Source organism: Macrobrachium nipponense, chromosome 25 (genome assembly GCF_015104395.2).
Source record: "Macrobrachium nipponense isolate FS-2020 chromosome 25, ASM1510439v2, whole genome shotgun sequence".
In the NCBI taxonomy this organism is placed as follows: domain Eukaryota; kingdom Metazoa; phylum Arthropoda; class Malacostraca; order Decapoda; family Palaemonidae; genus Macrobrachium; species Macrobrachium nipponense.
Genome location: NC_087214.1, coordinates 42,228,206 through 42,242,816, shown reverse-complemented (window position 1 = coordinate 42,242,816; position 14,611 = coordinate 42,228,206). Strand labels below are relative to the sequence as shown.

The following is a 14,611-nucleotide window of genomic DNA, read 5'->3' as shown; positions in this document are numbered from 1 at the left end:
TTTCTGATAGTTATTTAAAGTACCAAGAATATTATATCCTGAAAAAGGATCATATCCTGAAAAAGGCTGACAAACTAGGCACTGGAAGTGAAGTTTATAAACTTGTAGTGTGGTTGTAATTGTCTTTAGTCCTAACTGAATACATAAACATTCCTCTTTGTTGTAAGAGATGGTAAAGGACTGATGTGGTGCCAGAATGTCAAATCAGGCAAGTCTTATGAAGCTTAAGAAAAAAAGCAGAGTAACTCATGGAAAATCTCTAACAAGCCTGACTTAGTCAAATTATGAAGTTCACTGAATCACTATACAGATAGTAATGCAAAGTGGAGGGTCATTAGAATGACAGACCCTACACTCAGAAAGTTCAAATGGAGACTCTGTGTTCAATGAAAGATCAATTTTAAAAAGGATATGTAAGGCCACTGTTCGAAATATTACTAACTTGTTGAAACTTATCATTCAATACCCAATATGTGTTCCTCATTGTCACAATCTTGAATTTGATATTCCTGGTCTTTTCTTTATCTATAATCTGGGACTGAAGGGCTTTATTCCTCACACCGTTGGACTGTGGAACAGTATCCCTCCCTGAGGATGTCAAGTAATTGGGAGTTCTTCAAAAGTTAAAGCAAAGATACAGTACATGACTACCCTAATGCAAATTCCCTATGGGCTAGGGTCAAGCTATGGGTTAAATAGCAAAACTCAGCAATAATGGAAAGAAATTAAGGATTAAATGACAATGACGTAAATGGAACCTCTGACAACAGAGGAGCTTCATCAGGGAGCCAGGTATGCAGCCCAATTGAAGGGAAAGACAGTCAGGTACTTGGAGGTCATCATCCAACAACTGACTACCAAAACGACAGTAACCAACAACCAGAGACTGGAGCCACAGAAACAAACCAGAAGAAGAAATGGACAAGAGAGAAAAATAAGGAAATATGAAGATGCTACATCACAAACAACCCCAAACAGAGCAGAGGCTGGCAGACCAAGTAAGGAACATAGAGAAAAAGAACTGGCTCTCACCAACAGAAAAATGATATTGTTAGAATACAATAAAGTTTTGTACATACTTACCCGGCAGATATATACTTAGCTTATGTCTTTGACGTCCGACAGAAATTCGAATTTCGCGGCACACGCTGCAGGTAGGTCAGGTGATCTACCCCCCTGCCGCTGGGTGGCAGGAATAGGAACCATTCCCGTTCTAGAACCAGATTTTCTCTTCCACCTGTCTCCTGAGGGGAGGCTGGGTGGGCCATTCATCGTATATATCTGCCGGGTAAGTATGTACAAAACTTTATTGTATTCTAACAATATCATTTTTGTACATGCAACTTCCCCGGCAGATATATACTTAGCTGATTGACACCCTTGGTGGTGGGTAAGAGACAACTATTTACTGAATAGACAGGTAAACAACATACGTTGTAGGTAATAAAAAAAAATAAAACCTTGGTTCCTACTTGTTCAGGCGGAAGATTCCATGGCTAATGCCTAGGAATCTGCTTCGCCTCAAGAGCCTCAGCGAGGATGTGACCTATGGCTAAGAGTTCTTGGGTCTGTCGATGGGGTCTTATCCATTTACTCGACAGAGCCTCTTACATGACAATATGCCTATGCCTAGTGGCATAATTAAGGAGCACAACACCGATCCCGATCACCTGATCCTAACACGAGGGTTAGTGCTTAAGTTGAAAAGAGTTATCCCCAAACTCCTTTCAAACAACCCAAAGAAAAAACACGACGTTAAATAAAATTTAACTCACTAGTTAAGGATCAGTATCGGCTCCCTATCCCAGCAATGTATCCGCAGACACGTATCAACCAAGAGAGAAGGATCTCTCGTAGGTTATCTTGACCTCCTTCGGATATGGGAAGTCAACACAAAGTTGCATCTCCCGTATGTGACAGCTAATATGTCCTTATGACATATTGTTAAGGAAAGAACAAGAATTCAGAAAAGCTCGCACTTCATGCGCTTTTAATTCTCAGCTGTTTGAAGGAATCATCAATGCACTTGTCAAGTGCTTAGGAGATCACATTGTCTCAAAGAAGGCCAGGGCATTCTTTGATATAGATCTCTTCTGGGTGAAGCCTGGAGCCTGGCTAGCGCTTCGTGCCTGGCAGGCGCCTAGCGCCTGTCTAGCGCCTCGCGCCTGGCTGGACCCTTGCGCCTGAATGGCGCCTAGAGCCTGGTTGGAGCCTCGCGCCTGGATGGCGCCTGATTGGCTCCTCCCTTCTGGCTAGCGCCTCGCGCCTGGCTAGAGCCTTGCGTCTGGCTGGCGCCTTGCGCCTGGAGCTTGGCAGAAGACTTCATGATTACTGTCTATGAGTCTGCATGCCTCAAGAGTTTCAGCGAGGTAGGGACCTATGACTGACAAACCCTTCTGGATCATGTCAATGGGGGCTAGCCCGCTTACACGACAGAGCCTTCTCGGATCGTGCCAATGGGGGCTGACCCACTTACATGGCAGAGCCTTACCTGTATCATATCAATGGGGACTAGCCCTCTTACATGACAGAGCTTTAGGTTTCTCTTTACTGGAAGGAGCCTTGCGCCTGGATGGATCCTCAATCCTGACTGGAGCCTAGCCTTGAAGGAGCCTGGCACCTGGATGGCGCCTGGCTGGCTTCTAGAGCCTGGCTGGCGCCTCGCGCCTGGCTTGGCTCCTCCACACTTGCTGGAGCTTCGAGCTTGGAGAGTCTCTAGGCTGTCTGGCGATGTCCACATCGGACACTCTTATATCTGTCCGATTTGTTCGCCTCTGGCGCATTTGCGCCAGGTTGGAGGCCCGCTCCTTCTCAGTATCCGACCATGACAGAGTTCCTTGGAACTGTCCGCCTCTGGCGTTTTTCGCCTGTATTGGCATTTGGCGCCTGGCTGGCGCTACATTGTCCGAGAGTCCTGAACAACCACACAGTCTATCAGGAGACTGGAGAAGGGTGGAAGAAATTCTTCCCCTTTGATCTTTTGGCCCCTGGCAAGGGGAGGTGATTGTAGTCAGCTACATCCAGTAGACGACAGGATATCTAACAATACGAGAGAGAAGAGTCTTCCTCCGAGGAGGATCCTTCGTGAATACTTCCTTTGCTAACGAGATCCCTTCTTACATGTTGATGAGGTTCCTCGTTGCAGAATCTTCCCTATCCTTGCCCGAAGGAAGGGAAGGAGTCTGGAAGTCGAAGGAGACTCCGAGCTGAAATTGGGCGGAACCCTGATTTCTAGCTCTTATTGTATCCTTCTGAATACCTTCTGGGAAGCATTTCGAGCCCTCATCGCACCCCGAAGACTCTGTAGGCAAACGTTTAAACCATCTCTTCTTCTGTAGATGAAAAATTAAGTACCCTGCCTGGGCAACGAAACTTCTATCTGAAAGCGTTGCGTCAGGAATAGAGGGTTTTAGTTCTTTTGCCAGACATACTATGCTGGCAAGAACCCATTGCCGAATCTCCATTGAATCTGATGCGAGATTCCAATGCACAAAAAATTCACTTGTCTTCTTGGTCGTTTAGGGCTAAGAGAAACAAAGAATTCCTTCATAAACTTTCTCAAAGAAGTTTGATGAGGAGCAGTTCCATTTTGTCGGAACACGGAATCTGTGGCCACAAAAAGATCCCATTCGAAGTACATGATATCCTACTCTTTGTCGTGTTGCGGTATCGTATAAGATCCCGAAGATCTTAATCTTCTGTTATCTCTAATTCCCCTTGTAGAGACAGAGTATAGCCTTTTACTGCGTTCTTTGATAGCAGATATATACCTAGGTGATTCTTCCCTCTGAAAGTGAAGAAAGAACCTCGCTATGTGGTTCACAAAGGAATCGGAAGAGGACAGTTTCCTCATTCCATCTAGCACGATCTGCAGCAATTCTATGTCTTAGCCATGACTATTGTCATTTACCTTGAAAAATCCTCTCATTCATGTCCACTTCTGGTCAGTCTGCACGCGGAAAGACTCAGAGTGGAGAGGTTTTTCAGGTCTATTTATAATAGATTCTGATAGAATATCCAGATACTCTTGGAAAAGCCTTACGAAACATGCTGTGAGAAGAACGTGACTTCTGTGAATCCAACCTCTCTAAGGCCAAAATGAGGCATTCATCCTCTCTTCCTTTGACGCCCATTTATCTTAATATCTGTTAAGAATTTATAACTAGGGGAAAAAAGACTAAAGATTATTCCCCTTCTTTAAATTAAAGATGTCGTATATTGCTACCTCTCTTGGTTCGAAGAAAAGGAAGCAGTCTATAGGAAGCCTGTTCGTCTTCTACCTTGCGAAGGGATCTATGAAGAAGACTTTCCGCAGGTTCTCAAAACTCTTTTCAATAAATGTTAGACATACGTTAACAGTTATTATCTTCGATCGAGAAGGTTCTCACGGACATGCAAAATCTTGTATCGAACCTTTAAGGATCGTTACGTTCCGTGTCTGTTCCCAAATAGGTTCTCTTTTGTTAACGCGAACAGGGGCGAAAAAAGAGATTCTCGATGCTCTTTTCGATATGAGAGAGTCGTGGAATTGGCCTAAGTGATTAAAATAAATCATTTCATCATTCCTTGTAAGCGACCCCTTTCCGATTAAATGGGTAACGAAATCAGGAACGAATCTTGCCGTTACCGAGCCTCCGAGAGGCTACTGGTTTGTTTGTTTGTTTGTATGGTGTTTTTACGTGACTTCCGAACCACGTCGAGAGTGAACTTCTATCACCAGAAATCCACATCTCTCACTCCTCAATGGAATGGCCGAGAATCGAACCCGCGACCACCGAGGTGAGAAGCAAACACCAAACCAACCACTACTGGACTCTTAGGTTAATAACTCGCTAAAACGAGAAAATATCTTGGATGGTGCTTCTGGCGCATTGCGCCAGGCTGGCGCTTCTGGCGCAATTTGCGCCAGGCTGGCGCTTCTGACGCTTTGCGCCAGGTTGGCGCTTCCTTCTAGTTCTTTTAAGGTTATGTGCCAGAACATCTGTGCCCTTATGGTACCCGACATCCTTCACGTGTTAATTCCATTCTTAGTAGGAAAAAACTTTTATATACGTAGTAGTATAGTCCATTTAGGGAAACAACTTCTGCCACTAAGAGAATGTTTCCCATCCGACTCACCCATCTTCTCTTGAGCAATATCCGATTCTAAAAAGGTTGTGTGCGTTTCTCGAAAGGATGAGAGAATTATATTATATCGTGCTCTTCCGTATTAGAATCCTTTATAATACTGTCAGATTCTGGTAAACAGCATTAATCTAGGAAACCTTTGTAAGGATACTAGGAATTCTGTAGTTAACCTCGGTATGTGCATAAGACTTGACCATACCGTAGTCTTAAAGTGAATTCTCTTCTACTACATTCATCTTCTCACTAAGCATGTACTCTAATAAGCCATGCTTTCGTAAGCATGAGAGCATCATATAATATAGAGTTCCGCTGCGTTAGAATCCTTTAATAATGTTACCTACGGTAAACAGCATTGAAATGTTGTAATATCTTTCTTATTGAAAGCTTCTTAGCAAAAGGCAGACAATATTTTATTTATGTTTGCTTAACTATCCCCTCAATCCGAGGCTAAAACCGCGATTGTAGGGGAGAGACACGGTTAGTTATTCCATCCCGCAGGAGAGAGACATGTAACCAACCACTCATGACCGACACCTACATGTTACTGCGTTGGTCTCTAAGGCGCGATAGCAGTCTCCGTTAGCCGTCTGACCTTACTCTTCCAGAGTTGCCAGCTACTCCATTAAATAAAGGAATCTTATAAAATTATAATCGAACTTCAGGAAGTTCTTATTCATGCATATTTAAGCGAAACAAGACTTCGATAAATCTAGAAGCTAAGTAGGTGTTGTCTTAACAATCCCTTTAAGCGTAGTCCTTCCTAGGAAATTCCTGGAAGGATACTGGTAATTGAGTTGCTCTGCAAAGAAGTAACTACGGTATGTGTGATTTGCCGTATCGTATTCTCATACAGCAGATACTCTACTACTTTCTTTCCCTGCCGAGGCAGATAGAGAAAGGAAAAATTTTTACTGTCTTCGTTCTTTTCGTTAATAGAATGATAGAAAGAGTATATATATCTCCTTAAGGAAGGAAGTTAATCCAGGAACTCTTTAAATCTTCGTGATTTCCTCATAAATCGCGGAAGAGACAGAATTCCTGTTCATCTGTAGGGTTTACGGAAGGAAGTAGATATTTCCTATCCGCCATCATACCCAAACGTCGATGAGATTCTTAAAAGAAAAACTCCCAAAGCTCTTGCCTCTTCATAACGAGGGAAGAGCATGAATGAAGGAGAGAGTCCGCATTGAGAGGAACTGCCAAACACAGGAGTCCTCTGAATAATGAAAAAATGGCTTCTCTTAGTATCAGAATCCTTCTGACAAACGCGACGGCCGCCTGTGCGACATCTTGCACCTTTGCCAGGGGAAAGTTGCTCAAGTTAAAAACTCAAAGAGGACTCGAGGAGCCTCGCGACTGACCTCTCTCTCATAAGAAGATTTGGAATATTCTGGCGCCTGGCTCCTTGCGCCTAGCGCCTGGATAGTTCCGCGCGCCTGGAATGTTCCGCACGCTAGAAAGGAGACTCGATCATGGAACGTTCGCTTGTGTGGAAGGTCCCGTGCGCCCTGATAGTTCCGAGCGTCTACTAGACCCCTTTTAGAAAGAGCCTCTTGCCTGGAAACGTTCAATGGAAGGATCGTTCTGATTGCCATTGTACTATAAGGCTCCTTGCTCTAGCCGTCTGTTTTTCTGGCGCAATTTGCGCCAGGCTGGCGCTTCGTCTCTTTGAAGGGGCCTTGCGCCAAGAAAATTTTCTAGAACGCGGCTCGCGCTCAGTTGCTAGAACGCGGCTCGCGTTTGGTTGTAGGAACGCGGCTCGCGCTAGTCTGTTTTCTGGAACGCGGCTCGCTGCTGGCTGTTGGAACGTGGCTCACGCTAGCTTGCTGGAACGCGGCTTCCTAAGTTCCTGGCTGGCTCTTCCGCTCTTGCTCAGTGTTCTCTTAGCTTTCAGAGAACGCGCTAGATCATCAAAACATATACATTCTTCGTCTTTTCGGATGTAAGATGAAGAGACGCACTTTTTTAAGGATGCCTTTTCAATGGCTATCCTTGGCAGTCTGGGACGCTCTACAGAACCTGCCGAGGGGACGCCTGACCGGTGGGGATTCTCTGAAACCTCCTTACGGCTTTCGACATTCCTTCTCCCCTGGGCTTGGGAGCTTGAAAGAGGTCTAGGCCTGGGAGCGAGACAGAGCCGATCAGACGCACCCTCCACTGCAATGGGGAACACTAGTAATCACTTCTTACCTTTCAATAGCTCGCATTTTGAGCCACAATCCTTGTCTTCAAATTGCAATTATGAATTTGAAGTTTCTGCGAAGTAAGAAGGTGATGAGGATGCAACACTACTAGTACTGTTAATACTCTAATTGCTCGTTAGTACGAGTTTCCAAAAAACTTTTAAAAGAAACGTATCTAGTTACATGCTTTACTGACTCCCTAAAGTAGGAAGTCAGTATATTTCCTCAATCAATTCTAACACTTATTACACGTATTAATGAATAAATATTAATATTTCCCTTTCTTGCAAACTATGTGAGTGTCTACCGAAAATTTCGGTAGTTACACGTCATATATTCTTCGAAATTTTCGAAGCCAAATTCATTAAAAAGTTAATAAAAGCGTATGCCGAACCAAAGACCCAGTACTTCCCTGCAAAAGACAGCCCAGAAGATCGATGGCGATGAAAAACGAAAAGCAAGTCAGGAGGTAGCAACAACATATGTTGACACTACCGCGACAGAGAAAATCTGATTCTAGAACGGGAATGGTTCCTATTCCTGCCACCCAGCGGCAGGGGGGTAGATCACCTGACCTACCTGCAGCGTGTGCCGCGAAATTCGAATTTCTGTCGGACGTCAAAGACATAAGCTAAGTATATATCTGCCGGGGAAGTTGCATGTACAAAAAAAAAAACTTTAAAGAAAATTAACGCTCAGCAACGAATTACAAGAAGACAAACTGGGAGACAATACTACAGAAGACGACAGGGATGATAAGCTATCAAACAACGAAACACAAAGAAACACCGAAGAAGTAACAGAGAGGATGGAACGGGTAGAAAAGATCAGACAATGTATGAAGGGAGATCAGACAAGGGAGATCAGAGAAAAGATCAGACAATGGATGAAGAAATTAAGGGAGAAAACAAGTAAGGTCAATGAAATAATGAGAGTAAATCACACCACCAGTATCAGTATCACAGAAACAAATAACTTGACATGTGCAGGAGCAAGACTAGTAGCAGAACTCATGGGAATACAAACACCAACTACCAGCACAACCAACCCAACAGAAACCAAAACAGGAACTGCCTTGGAAAAGGCAACTGAAAAAGCAAACATGGTGATGAAATCTGACTTGAGTAACTGAAGGAGATGGCAGATAGAAGGCTAAGAAGCAAGAAAACAAGGGAGGAACTGAACGAAAAATACAAAGTTCAGGAGAAGGTACTAAACAACAAAATAGAAGATGTAAAACAGAGGCTTAAGGCCAAAGCACATAAGATCCAATAGTACATGAACAGGAATAAGGGATACCAACCGAACAAACTATTCAGAACCAACCAGAAAAGACTATACAGCCAGCTAAGAGGGAAAAGACAACCACCAAGAAATTCCTGAAGCCGAACCAATTAAGAGACTGGGAAAACATATGGAGCAGTCCGGTATCACACAACAAACATGCAACATGGCTCCAGGAAGTCAAGGCAGAAGAAACAGGGAGAAAAAACAAAGATTCGTTGAGATCTCAACAGATACAATCAGACACCAACTAAAGAAAATGCCCAACTGGAAAGCCCCAGGTCCCGATGAAGTCCATGGATACTGGCTCAAAAACTTCAAGGCCTTACACCCACGAACAGCAGAGCAACTCCAGCATTGCATCACAAAACACCATGTGCCCAAATGGATAACCACAGGGAGGACATCCTTAGTACAGAAAGACAAGAGCAAGGGAAATATAGCCAGTAACTACAGGCCTATCACCTGCCTACCAATAATGTGGAAGTTACTAACAGGTATCATCAGTGAAAGGCTATACAACTACCTAGAGGATACAAACATCATCCCCCACCAACAGCAAGGCTGCAGAAGGAAGTGTAGGGGCACAAAAGACAGTAAGAAAAGGAAAACAATCTAAGCATGGCATGGATTGCCTATAAGAAAGCCTTCAACATGATACCATACACATGGCTAATAGAATGCCTGAAAATATATGGGGCAGAGGAAAACACCATCAGCTTCCTCAAAATAATGCGCAACTGGAATACAATACTTACAAGCTCTGGAATAGTACTAGCAGGGGTTAATATCAGGAGAGGGATATTCCAGGGCGACTAACTGTCCCCCACTACTCTTCATAGTAGCTATGATTCCCATGATAAAAGTACTGCAGAAGATGGATGCTGGGTACCAACTCAAGAAAAGAGGCAACAGACTTAACCATCTGATGTTCATGGACGACATAAAACTGTATGGTAAGAGCATTAAGGAAATAGATACCCTAATCCAGACTGTAAGGACTGTATCTGGGGACATCAGGATGAAGATTGGAATAGAAAAATGTGCCTTGGTCAACATACAAAAGGGCAAAGTAACAAGGACTGAAAGGATAAAGCTACCAGATGGGATCAACATCAAACACATGGATGAGACAGGATACAAATACCTGGGAATAGTGGAAGGAGAGGATATAAAACACCGAGAGATGAAGGACACAATCAGGAAAGAATATATGTAGAGACTCAAGGCAATACTCAAGTAAAAACTCAATGACGGAAATATGATAAAAGCCATAAACACATGGGCAGTACCAGTAATCAGATACAGCGTAGAAGTAGTGGAATGGACAAAGGCAGAACTCCGCAACATAGACCAGAAAACTAAGAAACATATGACAATAAACAAAGCACTATACCCAAGAGGAAATACGGACAGACTATACATAACACGAAAGGAAGGAGGGAGAGGACTACTAAGCATAGAGGACTGTGTCAACATAGAGAACAGAGCACTGAGACAATACCTGAAAACCAGTGAAGAGAAGTGGCTCAAGAGTGCATGAGAAGGACTGAAAAAAGTAAATGAAGACCCAGAAATATACAGACAGGAGAATGACAAACAGAACAGAGGAATGGCACAACAAACCAATGCATGGACAATACATGAAGCAGACTAAAGGACTGGCCAGTGATGAAACATGGCAATGGCTACAGAGGGGAGAACTCAAGAATGAAACAGAAGGAATGATAACAGCGGCTCAAAGAACGATAGATGGACATAACATCTCATCCATATGTAGGAAGTGTATAAAAAAAAAAAAAAAAAAACACACACACACACACAGCGAAAGTCTGGCACTTGCACAAAACCAGTACAAAAAGGCATGATTCAGTGGTAAAAGCCCTCCACTGGAGCCTGTGCAAGAAATACCAGCTACCTTGCAGTAATAAGTGGTACAAGCATCAACCTGAAGGAGTGATAGAAAACGATCAGGCAAAGATCCTCTGGCACTATGGTATTAGAACAGATAGGGTGATGCATGCAAATAGACCAGACGTGACATTGATTGACAAAATCAAGAAGAAAGTATCACTCATTGATGTTGCAATACCATGGGACACCAGAGTTGAAGAGAAAGAAAGGGAAAAAATGGATAAGTATCAAGGCCTGAAAATATAAGTAAGAAGGATATGGGATATGCCAGTGGAAATTGTAACCATCATCATAGGAACACTAGGCATGATCCCAAGATCCCTGAAAAGGAATCTGGAAAAACTAGAGGCTGAAGTAGCTCCAGGACTCATGCAGAAGAGTGTTCTCCTAGATACAGTGCACATAATAAGAAAAGTGATGGACTCCTAAGGAGGCAGGATGCAACTCAGAACCCCACACTATAAATACCACCCACTCGAATTAGAGGACTGTGATAAAAAAAACTATAATAACAATATAACTGTATACATAACTACAAAATTCGTATGTGACAGTATTTTAACGAAATAATCTTTCCATTTCACTTTTAAGTAAAAACAACTCTTCTCTATCTATCTCACTCTTAATGAGATGAGAGAATTTTTATGGTACATCTACCATACGTATGTTTATTAATACTTCCAAATAATCATATTAATCATAATATAATAATAATAGTAGAGGTTTTATTGAAAATAATGGCTATTTCAGCCATGTTTATTTTGTACTATAGCAGTTTCTCTATCCTTCTTATTACTGACTTTTTCTTCTGTATTCAAGTTGGCTATCAAAATGCCAAATGGGGGATTCATGTAAAAAAATGTGGTATTTATCAAATTGAATATATTATACAAAATGCAGTACAAATTGGATCTTGAGCTCAGGAGCATCTGCTCCTCTCTCTCTTCATCTTCTTGGAACGTTTCATCCTTAATCCCAGAAGGACAGTGGTGGGTAGGTGTTGTGGGACTGAAGTTCTTGAGGGTATTACTAAATAATACCACACAAGATACGACACCGAACAAGGCACCCCAGATCAACAAACACCAGACTACACCAGGCTTAATGTCAGGCAACAGCAACTAGCCAATGACAACTCGGCAAGTAGTGACATCATGCAACCGCCTCCTCCAACTAACCAGAATCCTTCACGGAGAGGTGCCCTTCCCTTACAACGGTCTGAGTGACTTCTACAGGTCAGCATAGGACCCACCTCTGATCTTGAGGCATCCGCCAACAGGAGATCGGCAGCTGAGCCAGTTAGCCAATCAGAATTGATGACGGGCTTGTAGATGATGTGGAAGTGAAGGGGCCAGGTTCTTCAGTAGTTGAGGGTCAAGATTGTCCCAGATGTCATAAAGTGCAACCTCAAGCCTCAGAATGGTAGAGACGTCACAGTTCTGTAACTGCGATTTCATAATCCCCCACAAGTTCTCAATAGGATTCAGATCTGGTGAGCTGCCTTGCCAGTCTTGGAAGTCATTCATACCACAAAAATCAAGATAATTTTTAATTAATTTTGCAGTATGTGCAGGAGCACTGTTTGCTGAAAGAAGTAATTGTTGGTGGCCTCAAAGCAATCTTCCAAACGGGCCACAAGGAGTTCAAAGTATGTCTTCGGTCACAGTTTGATTCTTCGGCAGTATGACGAGTTTTCCGGTGCCACAGCAGGAAAAACAACACCAAACCATCAGATACTGGGGGTGTTTTATTGTGTTCTGCACAAACTTGGGGTCTAAGGAATCATGTTGTTTTAGATTAAGTCCTCCTCTTAACTTTCCCCCACCTGTTGCTTGTCACTGTGAACGTGGCTTTATCTGTACAGAGGACACATTTCCACCTATCTTCCACCCATACAATCTGTCTCCTGCAAAATGAGAACCTATTCCCCTTAGCTTCAGGGTGTGGAGTGGGCAACGTCTGGCAGCCGGCTCGCGAAATCCGAGGGTGGAGCTGTACACTTGCTAACATTCTCCAACACTTTATTCTCCTGTTTGAGGATATATGCTGTAATCCTAGGATTTCTATCCACCTCTCTCTTTATGAGCCTTACTGTAGCTTCATTTATTTTCCGTGGACGATGGAGCGTGGATGAGTATTTCCTTAGAACCCCCTTCTTTGAATTTACGAATCGAAATCTGCACCACCCATACAGTCATGCCCACAACATCCACAATATGAAAGGTGATTATCTGAGAGGTCTCTGAGCGAGATTTCTTAGGGGGGAGGAGGCTACCTTCTTCTTCTTAGGCTGGGGGGCCTCAGAAGTCAAAGGGGAAGAGGCGGCAGAAGACGACGGCAACACCTTCCACTTCTTCCTGGACTTCCTCTTCACCAGTTCCTCAGGACAACCAACAGGTCCTCCATTCAGGACGGAGTTGGGGCAGTTGCTGAAGCAACACATCCGTAGCAGTGGAGAGAACGCTTCCTCGAGGAGGTGCTACAAAACTCCTACCTGGCAGGTGAAGCGTCTGCCACCCCCGAGACTGGTTAGTTGCGCGAACGCGACCGTCGTCTGGGTGGGGCTGTCTCTGAAAGAAAAGGATTAATTAAAAGAGGGATGGATGGCCCGCCTCCACCGCTCTCTGCGTGCATGGACCCGAGGGAACGTCACGTCAACCCTGGGCACCGGACGATCCCTGCGAAAGCGATCGCCGGTCTGGCGAGAGTCACCCGAGCGACTCCTACCATCTTCCGCTCCGTGCCTGGGTCCTGACATGGGGAGCGAACTCCCCAGTCTGAACCCTGGCTGGACGGTCACCCGTAGGTGACCGTACACTCGGTGACGCTCGCAAGCGGGCGGCCGAGACGGTTCCCGGTCCGGAGGTGGAAACCTTCGGAACCGGGAGAGGAGATACCAGCAGTGGCCGGTACCTCCATGGTCCCCATCTGCTTCCTCCCCAAGGAAGGAGAGACGGACCCCGTTCCCGAAGGAACGGGAGGACCCGCGGAAGACCCACCTGTCTCACCAGAGCGAGACAGACCCTTAGAAGTCCCGTGACGAGACTTCTTGGGGGGGGGGACCACCTCTTACGGCAAAGCCTTATAAGTTGAAGGGGGGGAGGCATGAAGATACGAAGATCTCGAAGAGGAGGATGACCACACTTGACAAGCTTTGTTCCTCTCAGTTTCTCCTTCTGCCAGACTTCTACCATCAGGAGTAGATAACCTCACAGGGCAGCGCGACAGCTTCGTCCAGTGGCATAACTCCCGGGTAGTAGTGGTAATGAAAATGATTATCAGCAGGGGATCAGTACACACACTCGAGGATCGGTACGGAACAAGCTACGAGTCATAGGTACACTTCCAAGGTTAGGATAACCAACACGAAGAGCATCCAACCAATACTGCTGAAAACACAATCACCACTAGTCTGTAAAATAAGGAAAAAAATATTAAAGTAATGAGGATACTCCTCACACATCCAAGGGCGCCGCCCTCCGAAGTGAGAGATCCCCCAACATCAGCACCGCACGCCCATCCTTCTACCTTCTTCCGATAGGATCGGAAGTAAGTGAAAGGAAGAAGGAGAAGAGAATTACCATAACAACAAAACACAAACAAACCTTTGAAGTTCCCTTGGTAATTCCCAAGCATAAGCGTAATTTCCGGATGAATACATATCCTGTTACAGAATCGAAATCACTTACGTTAAATACATGTCTCATCCTCACGATAAATACATATCTCGTCCTAATGCAGGTCTGAGCCAGTGTTAAAGGGTGAAAGAATATAAATAATATGTTGGCATACCTTAGCCACGGGCTCTTAGAAGTAGAGGGGCGGTTACAAAGGCTATCACAAAAAGTGGGTTTGTATATTAATTGAAAAACCAAGGACAAACCTTTCTTTAGTATTAATATCAAACACCGTATATGCATAATTATTTAAATACAAAAAATAAACCAAAAGGATTCCACCGGGAAAAAAGATTAACGACCAGTCAGCCGGAGCTCACAAACACACATCTTCATCGGAAGACGGCCAAAAGCAAAGTGGTGTTTACATCCGGGCAGGCTAGCCTGCCCCACGGTAGTTACTGCCTAACCACCTTGTACAAGATT

General features: G+C 44.2%; 1 protein-coding gene across 4 annotated transcripts in view; it reads right to left on the bottom strand.

Annotated features, from left to right (window-relative positions):
• LOC135199412 (hydroxylysine kinase-like) overlaps positions 1 to 14,611 on the bottom strand; it is a 54,488-nt gene that overhangs the window by 31,727 nt on the left and 8,150 nt on the right. The window lies entirely within an intron of this gene.